This window comes from Bubalus kerabau, chromosome 20 (genome assembly GCF_029407905.1).
Source record: "Bubalus kerabau isolate K-KA32 ecotype Philippines breed swamp buffalo chromosome 20, PCC_UOA_SB_1v2, whole genome shotgun sequence".
In the NCBI taxonomy this organism is placed as follows: domain Eukaryota; kingdom Metazoa; phylum Chordata; class Mammalia; order Artiodactyla; family Bovidae; genus Bubalus; species Bubalus kerabau.
The window spans coordinates 37,138,787-37,151,351 of NC_073643.1; the positions used below are offsets into that span (position 1 = coordinate 37,138,787).

At 41.7% G+C, this 12,565-nt stretch overlaps 1 protein-coding gene across 14 annotated transcripts in view; it reads left to right on the forward strand.

Moving 5' to 3' along the window:
* Positions 1-12,565, forward strand: part of MAGI1 (membrane associated guanylate kinase, WW and PDZ domain containing 1) — a 643,759-nt gene that overhangs the window by 38,456 nt on the left and 592,738 nt on the right. The window lies entirely within an intron of this gene.

Genomic DNA, 12,565 nt, shown 5'->3' on the forward strand with positions numbered 1-12,565 from the left:
TCACTAGATCACTGGGGTGGTTAAATGAAACAATGTGTGTGAAACACTTTAGACAGGGTTTAGCCTGGCGTGGATTGTCACTGAAGTTGGTGGACTGAGAGTAAATAATTCCCACCCTTTCATAAACTCTGATAGAGTTTATGATCCATGATCCAGGGGATTGCATTCCTTAAGTGCCCACTCTGGGCCCAGCCTTTGTGCTAAGTGCTGACCACCCCGACATCAGCCCCCAGCTCCCCTGTCCCCCCAGGAAGCATAGGGCCTAAGCCAAGTTCTTAGCCCACCTGCTTACTTTTTGAGATACTACAGATTGCAATACCTTTCATCTTGTGTGGTGCCGTTGGATAGTCTTCATTTTTAATCCCTACCATTACTTGGTAAATAACCAGAGTTGAATCATCAGAGTATGTGTATATAGGAAGTAGTTTTTGCCTTAATCATAATATATATATATACATATATATATATATATATACACACATTTTTTTTTAAGCCTGTTTTTTTCAGTAAGAAAATTTGATTGGGATAGGAAGAAAGAGAAGGGAAATTAAAGATTAAAACCACATACTATCTTTCAACCTGGTTTCCTGTGTCGCAGAGTTCTTAAAAAACCTTTGGGGAGGGGGAATCTCAAGTTTTTTTCCTTGTTAAATGAGAACAAAACCTACTGGACTAGAGTTTGTTTTCTAAAGATATGGTTACGTAGGTTAACTAAAATGTCAAGTTTCTTTACTTTTGGTTGGAATTATCTCACCTCTGTTGGTTTCATTGGCTATCTTGGGAGCAGATAAGTTTCTCATTAGTTCGTAAGTGCAGCCAGGGAGCTCAGGCTTCTCATGACTGGGCTGTATTTGCAAAGCATGATGCAGTTAGTTCTCTGGATGGGAAAAGATAATGGACCACTGGTATATCCTACTGTGGCTCTGTTAGGTGCTTCTCCCCTATTTTTTCACACTTGGAAGGGACGAAGGCATTGATAGATTATACCTATCTGCATGTACAAAATTCTAGTACTTCATATGCTTGGCACATTCAAATTAAACATATCAGTACCATAGCTGGGAAACATATTGGTCTCAGATTTTGTTGGTCCTTCCCCCTTTCTGTCTGTCTATCCTCCACCCCACTGAAATTGTATTTATGATTGTATTACAGAGGGGTTCTTTCATAGCTGTTGCATTGAGTGATGAAGGGTCAAAATGAAAAGATACTTAGAGATTGTAATGTGGCTTTACTCCCATTTCAATGTGATTCTAGTCTCTGCTAAGAAATGAAGTAATTGTAAATACAGTATGTAAGTGAACTGTAAAACTACTTCCATTTAGTGTTCAAGTAATGGAAATACATCAACAATAACCCTACAAAGCTATATGCCTTAAAAGTTTACAGCCTCAATTTTATGAGCTTCAAGGCTTTCTGCACTAGATGAAAGGGATAGTACCCCATTAAAGTTGGTATCTTGTGAGCCTGAAGCCTTCACCAGCATTTTAGGAAAGGAGGGGGTTAAAAAAAAATTCATGGTTTCAGAGTATAATCTATAAATGGAAGAAGTAGTTATTATCTTTTGGTTCTGGTGAAATAAGAAAGACCAAACTGTTGGTCTCTTTGGTCCCAGTTTCTGAATATGTATTCTTTATTACACAAAGGAAGCAAAACCAGGCTTAAAACTTGATGTGTTTAGAACTGTCACAAATAGTGGAGTTTTAGAAGTGCTAAGTGGAATGGAATTTTTTTCTTTAGTTACTTTAGCAAATGCACATGGGAAAAAGTGAAAAAAACATATCGAGAGGCTGCGGTATTAGTCATCTATCGGTACAAAAATGGTGTGTAACAAATCACTCCAGACTCCGTGGTATTCAACAGTAAGTTTTTATTCTCACACTTCCACGTCTGCAGGTTGGCCAAGGAGCTCTTTTCTGCAAGTCTCTTTCTGGGGACCAGGCTGGTAGCAGCATTGGTAATTTAGGGCAGGTTCTCCTTGTGGTGCAAGAACCCGAGCTCCTAGAGGGGAAGCAGGTATACATGTAGACAGATAAGTCTCATCTTGGAAGTGACATGACACTGTCATTTAGACACATATCCAAGGCATGTTAATGAAGTATATTTCTCCCACCTTGGTTATAGGAGAAGGAGGGAGAGATATTTGCCAGGAAAAATTTGAATCCATACCCACTACTATTTGCTGTACCTTGTAAGTTCAGAGTTACAATGATGAACAAGACTGATAAAGTCCTTGCACTCAAGGATCATTTATTCTTGTTTCAGGGGAGCAGGGGTGGAGGGAAAAGATCGTAAACACAACAGGAAATACTGGGACAAGATAGTTTAGATGGTGGGTGAGATGATGAGGTAGGACATACTGCCTGAGATACCATATATGTGTATTTTACTTTGTCATTTGTTTAGAGTTCTTTAAGGCTGATAGTTTTTTCTTCCTAGTGTGATATCGCTGTAGTTTTATAGGTCTTGGCAAATCTGAACATTGGTCTGTGGTCAACGTGGTGGAGGTTTTCGTGGTTTGGCTCTTGTATGAAGTTTCGCACATGCTGGTCAGAGGAAGTGAGGAAGTTTGTTGCCAGACCACGTCCATCAAGGCCGAGGTGTGCGCTCACACACATTTTTAAGTCGTCCCTGGAGCAGAAACTATTCTCTTGAGAGTGTCAAGGGCTGGAGGCAACATAATCTGTGGGATGTAATCTAAAGAACCATCTATATCCCAATTAAATTTCTGCCTTCACTAAGCATATTAGGAGCCAGCAGGCTGTTTCCTTTTCAGGAGAGAGAAGTTGAACACCCAGCAAGGTATGTCCTGGTGATGATGTCATTTGATACTGCGTATGGCCACACATGAGTTGCTTAAGCAGCAGGCATGTCCTTTGGTGATTAAATCTTTAACCCTGGCTGACTGGGACCCTCTCTCAGATTAGGGTGCTTATACTATCAGAAACACCCCAGAAAGAATGGTAGAAAGCTTCCTGAGTTCCCAGCCCCTCCCCTGACTGTCCCAGCTGTCAACACAAACTGGAGTGTCTCTTGCTTTACCTGGCAGAGAGCTCCCGGCTCAGAACAGGAAATGTGGGAGTTCTCCACCCAACCTTGACAGACAGGAGTGGAAAGGAGCAAAGCTAGAGGAAGTCTAACTTCATTTTTGGTTTTCAGACCAGCAGACTGGGAGGGTGACTTAAAGTTGGGGATTTTTTTTTCTTAGTTTTTCATTTATAGTTATCACTAAATATATTCCAATGATGGAAAATTACGGCTTTTCACTTGCCATTTGGCAGCTGTGCCTGTATCTCTTTTTTAGTTTTTGGTGTATATTTGAAATTCAGTTAGACTTGAATGGGATGGAATTAGACTTAAAAAGAATGAAGTGTCTCACTGCTAATGTAGGGTTAGGTGTGGTATAAAAAGGCGAGTTATAATAGTAGCTAGCAATTATTGAGAGTTTATTGGGTGCTATGTCCTGAGCAAAGCACTTGACGTATCATTTTTTTTTCTAACTTCCTAACATCTTTATGAGGTGGGTGTTATAATTATTCACTTATTATAGATGAGGAAACTGAGGCTTAGGGAAGTGCAGTAGTGGCCCAAGGTTACTGAGCTCATGACTGGTGGGTCCTAGATTCTGATCCACGCTTGTATGTCTAGGACGCAAATTCATAGAACTCTGGTTATTATTAGGAAGCAGATAAAGAGCCTTTTGAATTGTTGTACGAACTCTCGTTACGAAGAACCTATTGCCAGGTTTCACACAGCATGGACTTGGTACTTGGATGTTGAGCACTATGGAAACCAGTGCACTTGAATAATTACAAATGGGAATAGAAGGACCCAGTGGAGCAGTGCTCTCTCAGCTGGAAGAGATTATGGGAGGTTGTTAAGTTGGTGTTTTAGGAATGCGCTTGCTATTCCTTCATTTCCCCTACTCCCCTGACTATAGCTGGAGTAGGATTTGAATTCGTTGTTTGGGGCCTGGAGACACACTTCGAATCTGACCCCTTTCTCAAAAAAAAAAAAAAAAAAAAAAAAGCCTGTAAGGGAGCCATCATTCCCTAATTGCCTACAGGGAAAATGGGAGAAAAGATTGTGTCCTCTTGTTTCCATCAGCTGTATGGTTAAAAAAAAAAATTTTCAATTTCCAGTTAACTTGAGCTTTCAGGGGGGACCAAACCTGTCTGCCTCTTATTATTTCTCGACTTCCCTGTGTTGGGTCAACTCAAGCCACTTACCTCCTAAAGACTCATTGTAGTAATTGTCCAAACCCTCTGGACAGGCACTGTCGAGTAGAAAATTCATCCTGAGACCAGATTGCTTGTGTTATTTATGCTGCTGCTTATCTCAGCACCTTTATGGAAATGTGTTTCTTGTTGTCTGCACCAGGGAGATGCCAAAGCTGTGTGACTCATCAGAGGGTCATGGACGGTGCCTTCCGTGTTTGTCTGAGGCCTGCAGTGTGTGAGCCAGGGGCAGTCAGCGGGAACAATACAGTGTTCTCTCCCCCGAATCTTGTATGCTGGTGGGGAGGCTTCTGGTCTAAGACTCTGTGCCCCTCACTTTTAGCACCTGATTTCTTAACGCTATGTAAGCATTTCTAACCATTCAACCGTTCTTGTTGGGACCCCCAACTCATGGGTATACAAGATGTCTCAGAGACCCCGGCTCTATTAGATAAGATACCACTTTCAAAATAATGAAATGGTTGTTGAATTTGTTCTAAGCCCCTAAGTTTTGGTTAATTTGGTTTTAAAAAGGTAATTGAAACATACATTCAGGAGATAGTTCAGTCTCTCAGGTGTGTCCGACTCTTTGCGACCACATGGACTGCAGCACGCCAGGCTTCCCTGTTCATCACCAGCTCCCAGAGTTTGCTCAAACTCATGTCAACCTAGTTGGTGATGTTGTCCAATCATCCATCCTCTGTCATCCCCTTCTCCTCCTGCCTTCAATCTTTCCCAGCATCAGGGTCTTTTCAAATGAGTCAGTTCTTTGCATCAGGTGGCCAAAATATTGGAGCTTCAGCTTTAGCATCAGTCCTTCCAATGAATATTCAGGACTGATCTCCTGTAGGATGGACTGGTTAGATCTCCTTGCAGTCCAAGGGACTCTTAAGAGTCTTCTCCAACACCACAGTTCAAAAGCATCAATTCTTCGGTGCTCAGCTTTCTTTATGGTCCAACTCTCACATCCATACATGACTACTGGAAAAACCATAGCCTTGACTAGATGGACTTTTGTCGGCAAAGCAATGTCTCTGCTTTTTAATATGCTGTCTAGGCTTGTCATGGCTGCAGTCACCTTCTGCAGTGATTTTGCAGCCTAAGAAAATAAAGTCTGTCACTCTTTCCATTGTTTCTGCATCTATTTTCCTTGAAGTGATGGGACTAGGTGTCATGATCTTTGTTTTTTGAATGTTGAGTTTTAAGGCATCTTTTTCATTCTCCTCTTTCACTTTCATCAAGAGGCTCTTTAGTTCTTTGCTTTCTGCCATCAAGATGGTGTCATCTGCATATTTGAGGTTCTTGGTATTTCTGCTGGCAATCTTGATTCCAGCTTGTGCTTCATCCAGCCCAAGCATTAAACATATCCAGGAGATACTTAGTCAGCACTAAGTGTGGGTGCCTCACTGGGCTGGTCTCTGTACCTCCTGGAGCTTAGTGTATGTGTGCATGCTAAGTTGCTTTGTTTGTGTCTGACTCTTTGCGACCCTATGGACCATACATTGCATGCGAGGATCCTCTGTCCTTGAGATTTCCCAGGGAAGAATATTGGAGTGAGTTGCCGTGCTCCCCTCCAGGGGATCTTCCCAACCCAGGGATTGAACCCATGTCTCTTTTGTCTCCTGTATTGGCAGGTGGTATCTTTACCACCGGTGCCAACTGGGAAGCCGTATTGTATGGATGGGAAGAAATAGATTTGATATAGTTTCCCAAGTTAAAAGTATTTTGAAAAGGGCAATGAGTTGCTCATGGGATGCTGAGTTCTAGAGGATTTTGTGTTGGAAGTGTTCCCTTTGGCTTACCATTTACCATTTTCTGTGTTTGTTGAATTGCCTCCAAGCTGTGGGTTGGTCTCTATTTTTCATGAGATGGTAAACTTCTTGAGGGCAGGCATGGAGTTGATTCTCTCCTCTGAGGAGGTAGAGCAGGCTCGAGATGGAGAGCATGGATCTTGGAGTCAAGCGGGATGTTGTTCCTTGGTATTTATTAGCTGTGTTGGGAGAAGTTTACTTAACCACCCGAGATGGGTGTGTGTGTGATCTCTCTCTCTCTTTTTTTTGTCTATGCCATGTGGCATGTGGGATCTTAGTTCTCTAACCAGGGATCAAACCCCTACCCCCTGCAGTGGTGGTGCAGAGTTTTAACCCCTGGGCAGCCAGGGAATTCCCTGTGATCTCTTAACTACAGATAATGTTAACCTCCTGATGTTCAAAAACTGTAAGATGATGTAGCAGGTAGTCTGATAAGATGGTGTTTGAACTGCTGAAGGCATAGGCTTGTTTTGATCAAATGTCATTCAATTTGATTAAAAAAAAAAAAGAGAGAACCTACCAAGGATTGTTAAGGCTACAGTTGTGAACAAATTTCTGAGTTTGGTCTGTGGAACCTAGAACAGGCTTGGCACACAGTGCCTCGCCAGCATTTGTTGAATGAATGACTAATGTGTGAAGTCTGTTTGGATGGAAGTTATTCTTGGTCAGTAGGTGTTCAGTAAGGGCTTGCTGGTTTTTGTAATTGCCTCTCAATTCCTACAGCGACCCAGCCTCTAGCTGCCTCGACATTTGTTCCACCAACGCAGGGCCACACCCTGTGGAATAATGGGCCAAAAAACTGTCAGTTTGAAGTGTCGTTGGGGAATCTGACATCAGATGAGTTGCTGGTAAAATCATGCAAAGCAAGCAGATTAGCTTTGTGTCATTATAACCAGCACCTTAAGGCCTGATCCAATGATTCTCCATTAAGTGGGGGAATTGTTTTAGACATTTTCTGCTTGGAACATCTGAAAATAAAGCTGAATGACAGTCAGACTCTTGGAAAGAGAAGGAAATTTGTGAGAATCTGATAAGGTTCTTCCCTGTGCTAAGTACTGGATCTGAAAGGTGATGATGTTGTCTGGGTTTTTGCTACCTAAAATGTAGTCTTTGGACTGACTAGCTGCTTCAGCATCTCCTGAGAGCTTATTAAGTATGGAATCTCAGTCGCCTTCCCAGTCCTATGAGATGAGAATCTGCATTTGAACAGGATCCTCAGGTGATGCCTTGGCCCATTGAACGGGTGATGGGAGGAGAATTGGAGAGTTTTGGTTAGATGGCCCTGGTATTGAAGGGAAGGCAAAATGATGACTATTAAACTAAAAGTGCTATATAAAGGCAGACAGGATACACTGTTAATTGACAGTTAACTTTGGTCCCAATTAACTTTGGTCTGGTTTTGGCTCAGTACAAACTGCATTCAATCCATGTATTTTTATTACAGAGAATGGAGAATTATCACTCAGGGATCTGAGGAAGGAGAGCAAAATACTTGTCCTAAATTACTTATGGGCTGAATGTCTGTGTCAGGACATTGGTGAGGTCCTGATTCCTTAACTCTATAACTGGCTTTTTTTTTAAAAGAAAGGGAAAGCAGGCTGACATACACCTATTATATGTCAGTTAGTACACAACCTACCTTTTGTGCGTTGTTTCATTTCATCATCTTACAGCTTCAGGAAGATGTGGAGGTTTGAGGAGATTAATTTGATTGTGAAAGTTAAAGTGAAGTTGCTCAGTTGTGTCTGACCCTTTGTGACCCCATGGATTGTAGCCTACCAAGCTCCTCTGTCCATGGGATTTTCCAGGCAAGGGTACTGGAGTGGGTTGCCATTTCCTTCTTGAGAGGATCTTCCTGACCCAGAGATTGAAGCCGGGTCTCCTGCAGTGCAGGCAGATGCTTTGCCACCTGAACTACCAGGAATTTGATTGCCCATGATCAAACTCTGCATCTCTCTGGCACCTAAACACGTCTGTGCCATCATCCTGCACACTTTTTTTCTCATGGCTTTGGGATTTATTTTTTTTAAAACTAAAATCAACATGAAATTTAGGGAGGAATCTAAGCAAGAAAAGCGTCTACATCAAAGCACATCTTTGGTCGGTTAAAGTCTTCAGTGTAGTAGTGGTTGGTAAATGTTTGAATTTCATTGCATCAGAAGCAGGCCAGGAGACAATCAGCTAGGATGAGCTCATGCGAGCTATTTTTTTCAGTTTCCTGGGAACGAGAAAAAGTGATGTCTAGTTCTGCATTTCCAACACCTATGTCTCATAAATATACTGAAGCTGTAGAGACACACATATAATGCCATTGAAAGAGAACACTAAAACACATATCTGAAACAGAGGTCCTCAAATATGAGTCCTTTGGAAACCACCTTCACGATTTCCCCCCTGTTCACGTACTGTTACTGGACTATTAACCTGTTTTTCTGTAACTGAGTCACTTTTAAAGAATTAGATGTGTTTTAGGAGCAAGCTTTATATCAGTTTTCCGTGGAAACCCGCACTGTTTGCCATGAATGTAACCCATCTTAAATACAAGCTTCTGGGCCTGAGTCCTGCTGTCCATTCATTAAAGAGTGACCTGGAGGAGTGGGGGGGGAGGGGAGCGAGGCGCAAGAAGGAGCTGGTATATGTGTAATTAGGGCTGATTTGCGCTGTTGTATGACGGAACCAGCACAACAGTGTAAAGCGGTTTTCCTCCAATTAAACAAAAATGCGATTAACAAGTGTTAGATAGGAAAAACCCCCTCTAGTTCTAAACTCTGGCCTTCTGAGATCCAAAATTTGAAGAACTGAGAGAGAATTAGACAGGAGTAATTTTCTCAAAATGTGATTCACTCATTTCTGTGTCTGTATACCATCGGAAGTCTCCTCCTGTCTATTGGCACATATGACTGAAGATGAGTAAGTTTTCAGGGTTGGAATTCTCTTCCTTGAGCCATCCCTGAGCAAGTGGTTTGTAGACTTTAGAACATATTATACTGAGTTCATGCGCATCATTTACCCTGTGTGAGGAGGCAGACTGCCTCAAAGTAATATAGCGCCATGGCAGGAACTGAATTTGAAGAAGGAAACTTGAAGCATGCATGTGCCTGAGAATGGCTTGATAGCTATGCTCGGATGGTTTTAGAAACTTCAGCTAAATAAGGAGAGCCTCTCTTGCTCCAGGGCCGTTCTGTGGCAGGCTGCCATAGTAGGTGGCAGCTTCCTCAAGGGACTTGTGGATCTTTCTAAGGCAACTGGCCTGAGCATTTGGTTTAGATGTCGGTCTTCCATCAGCAGCCTCCTTAATCTGTAATAACTTTTCCTTTTTCTGCCTGTGGTGGAATGCTTACTGAAACCCTACCAGGTATTTATAGTACTTGGAGCAAGATAGAGAACTGAGAACTTGACTTCATTCTCCTATACTTTGTCATGGTGCACTCTTGTTAACTCCTTCTGCCTCTTCCGGGCCACTTGCTGGTTCCTCTTCCTGTGTCTGCTTTTTCCTGTCTCCTTTCTCTCCATTCCCCTCCCCACCTCCATCTTTTATCGTCAAAGATCTAGACTTCAGCCATTCTTGAACCACCTTCATAATTTTTTTCTATGTCTGTCTACACCCGTACTATTTTTTACTTATATTTTTCTGTTGGTCAGAAACTTTTTACAAGATAGTCTGTTAAAGTCTGTAAAATCCTTGGTTTTATAGGATCACTAATGTTTTCCAAATATTCATAAAAATGAACATACAACTGTTAACACACAATGTGCCTGGTATGACAAAGTCATTTCACGTACCATCCTTGCCCATGTATTTTGGGTACTGAGCTCTGACCTGTAGCAGCGGTTTTTCAGCTGAAGTACATTAGATTCATGTGGGAAAATATTAAAAAAAAACAAACAAGAAAAACCCAGCAAACTCCATGTCCCAAGCTTTATCAGTTAAATCAGAATTTCTGAGAATGGGTTACAAGTAGAACGTTTTTTTCTAAAAAGCGTCTGTGGTGAGTCTGTTGTGCAGCTGGAATTGAAAACCACTGAGCCTAGAATAGGGTCAAATAGTCTTACTATCTTTAGTCTCTACCTGTTTTAACTCATGTTTTATTTTATGTCTATGTTAATCTTGTCAACGCTGTGATTATCAAGGCTCACTGGTTGTACAGAAATAATTACAGTGCTTTGAATAGTATCTGCAGAGGGAACATTTTAGGTATAGTTTGGTGATACTGGAGTGAAAGTGAGCAAACTTGGGTTCTAGGCTCAGGTCTGCCATGTTTTAACTTGAGGACTATAGGTAAATGGCTATATCTTTCTGAATTTTAGTTAAGTCAGTAGTCACATAGAGAGACTCATTCATAACCTGCATATCTCCCAACTCAGTAATGTTCAAATGAGAAAATGCATTCTTAACATGTGCCATCAGGATATATAATATAATTATGATTGATTCACATTGGTACGGCAGAAACCAACACAGCATTGTAAAGAAATTTTCCTTCAGTTAAAAAAAAAATACCAAAAAAAAAGTGCCATCAAAAGTATTAAGGCTATCATGTCATACAAGTATGATTAATTAGCAAGTCTGGGGAAAGATAAGAAATAGCATAGGAAGAGTATGAGGAGAGAATATTTCACATTAGTGGTGGATGATTAAAAAAAATGACTACTTGCTAATTATAATTATAGAACCTACCCTATATTTCTGCTCTCGGACTGTTCATAGTCCCCAAAATGGAACAGCTGGGCTCATCGTAGTGCTTGAAATGAACAGTGGCTGTTAATTACAACTAAAATAAAATATATAGTCGGGTCTGAATTTGGTGTCTTAAAGTTAGACTCCCTTTCCCTGTATCTCATTGTGTTTACTTTGTTTTTACTGCAGTGGGTTAGCTCTGGATTTGCCCTCATTTGTGGTAGAGTCTTGGAAGTTGTGTGTTTCCACACTGGTGATAGAAGTCTTGCTTTGTTCCAGATGATGCCTCAGATGCAGGAGTGTGGGTGAAGAGAAACATCTACCCTCCCCATCTCCCAGGGGGCTTATGGGTGCTGTATGAATTCCTCCTCTTCCTAGGGACAGTTTCTAACATTATCAGGAACTCAATTATGCCTGATTTAACCTTCAACTCGAAAATAGCTGGCCTTCCTGGCTTCTGGGAGCCATAGGCTAAAAAAAAATTGGATCTTACAGACAAACAAAAACGTTAAGTTTCAGGACAAGTGGACATCTGAGTGACTTGGAGAGGCTTCTGAATATTTCCATTACTTACTGATGTAGGTTTCTTTTTTGATTGGAATGTCCTGCTGCTGCTGCTGCTGCTGCTGCTAAGTCGCTTCAGTCATGTCCTACTCTGTGTGACCCCAGAGACGGCAGCCCATCAGGCTTCCCCGTCCCTGGGATTCTCCAGGCAAAAACACTGGAGTGGGTTGCCATTTCCTTCTCCAGTGCATGAAAGTGAAAAGTGAAAGGGAGGTCGCTCAGTCGTGTCCGACTCTAGCGACCCCATGGACTGCAGCCCACCGGGCTCCTCTGTCCATGGGATTTTCCAGGCAAAAGTACTGGAGTGGGGTGCCATTGCCTTCTCCGTGGAATGTCCTAAGTCCCTATTAATAAGCTCTGAAAAGTTGAGAGGATTTTTGTTTTTCAAACTTAAAAAAAAAGTATTCAGATAATAACTTACACCTGTTTTATATTTTCAGTGCATTTGCAGATCCCTGTTCTCATTTTAGCCTTATAACACTATGAGGTAATCAGGAAAGGCATCAGCTTCGTTTGATAGAAGTAAATGGTGCTGGCAGTTAAAATCCAGCTTTAAGTAAGTTGGAGTCAGAAAGTAAGTGTTTTGAATTCTGGCTCCTGTCACTTACAAGCTTTGTGACACTGGGCAAATTAGTTAGTTTCTCTGAGCCATATTATCATGGGCTGTAAGAATGTAGTACGTGGGTGTATGAAGAGTTAAAGGATAACACGTGGGAACCCTTGTGATTAGCACAGAATTGCTGCTGTTGTTCAGTCGCTAAGTCGTGTCCGACACTTTGTGACCCCATGAAAGGCAGCACACCAGTCTCCCTTGTCCTTCACCATCCCAGAGTTTGCTCAAACTTGTGTGTATTGTGTTGGTGATGCCATCCAACCATTTTGTCTTAGTTGATAGCTAAGTTTCACAGTGGTTAAATGATGGGTGTAGGTCAGAGAAGTAGTTTGCACACAGAACTCCTGATGTTTGATACTGTGGGAAAGAGCACTGGCCTGAGAGTTTGAAACTTTACTTACTAGTGCCGACCAGGCCATGGATCACCCATGCGCTCAAGAACTTACCCTGTCCTATGTTCATATTATTTACATTTATATAATTACAATTAAATGAATAGAAATCAAGTAAAATAATACATTTAATTCCTTAGTTACACTAGCCTCATTTCAAGAACTCAGTAGCCATGTGTGGCTGGTGGCTCCTGTAATTGGATAGCTTAGCTGGAGAACAGTGGTCCCCAACCTTTTTGGCACCACTGACCGGGTGTGGAGGAATGGTTTCAGGATGATTCAAGTGCCTT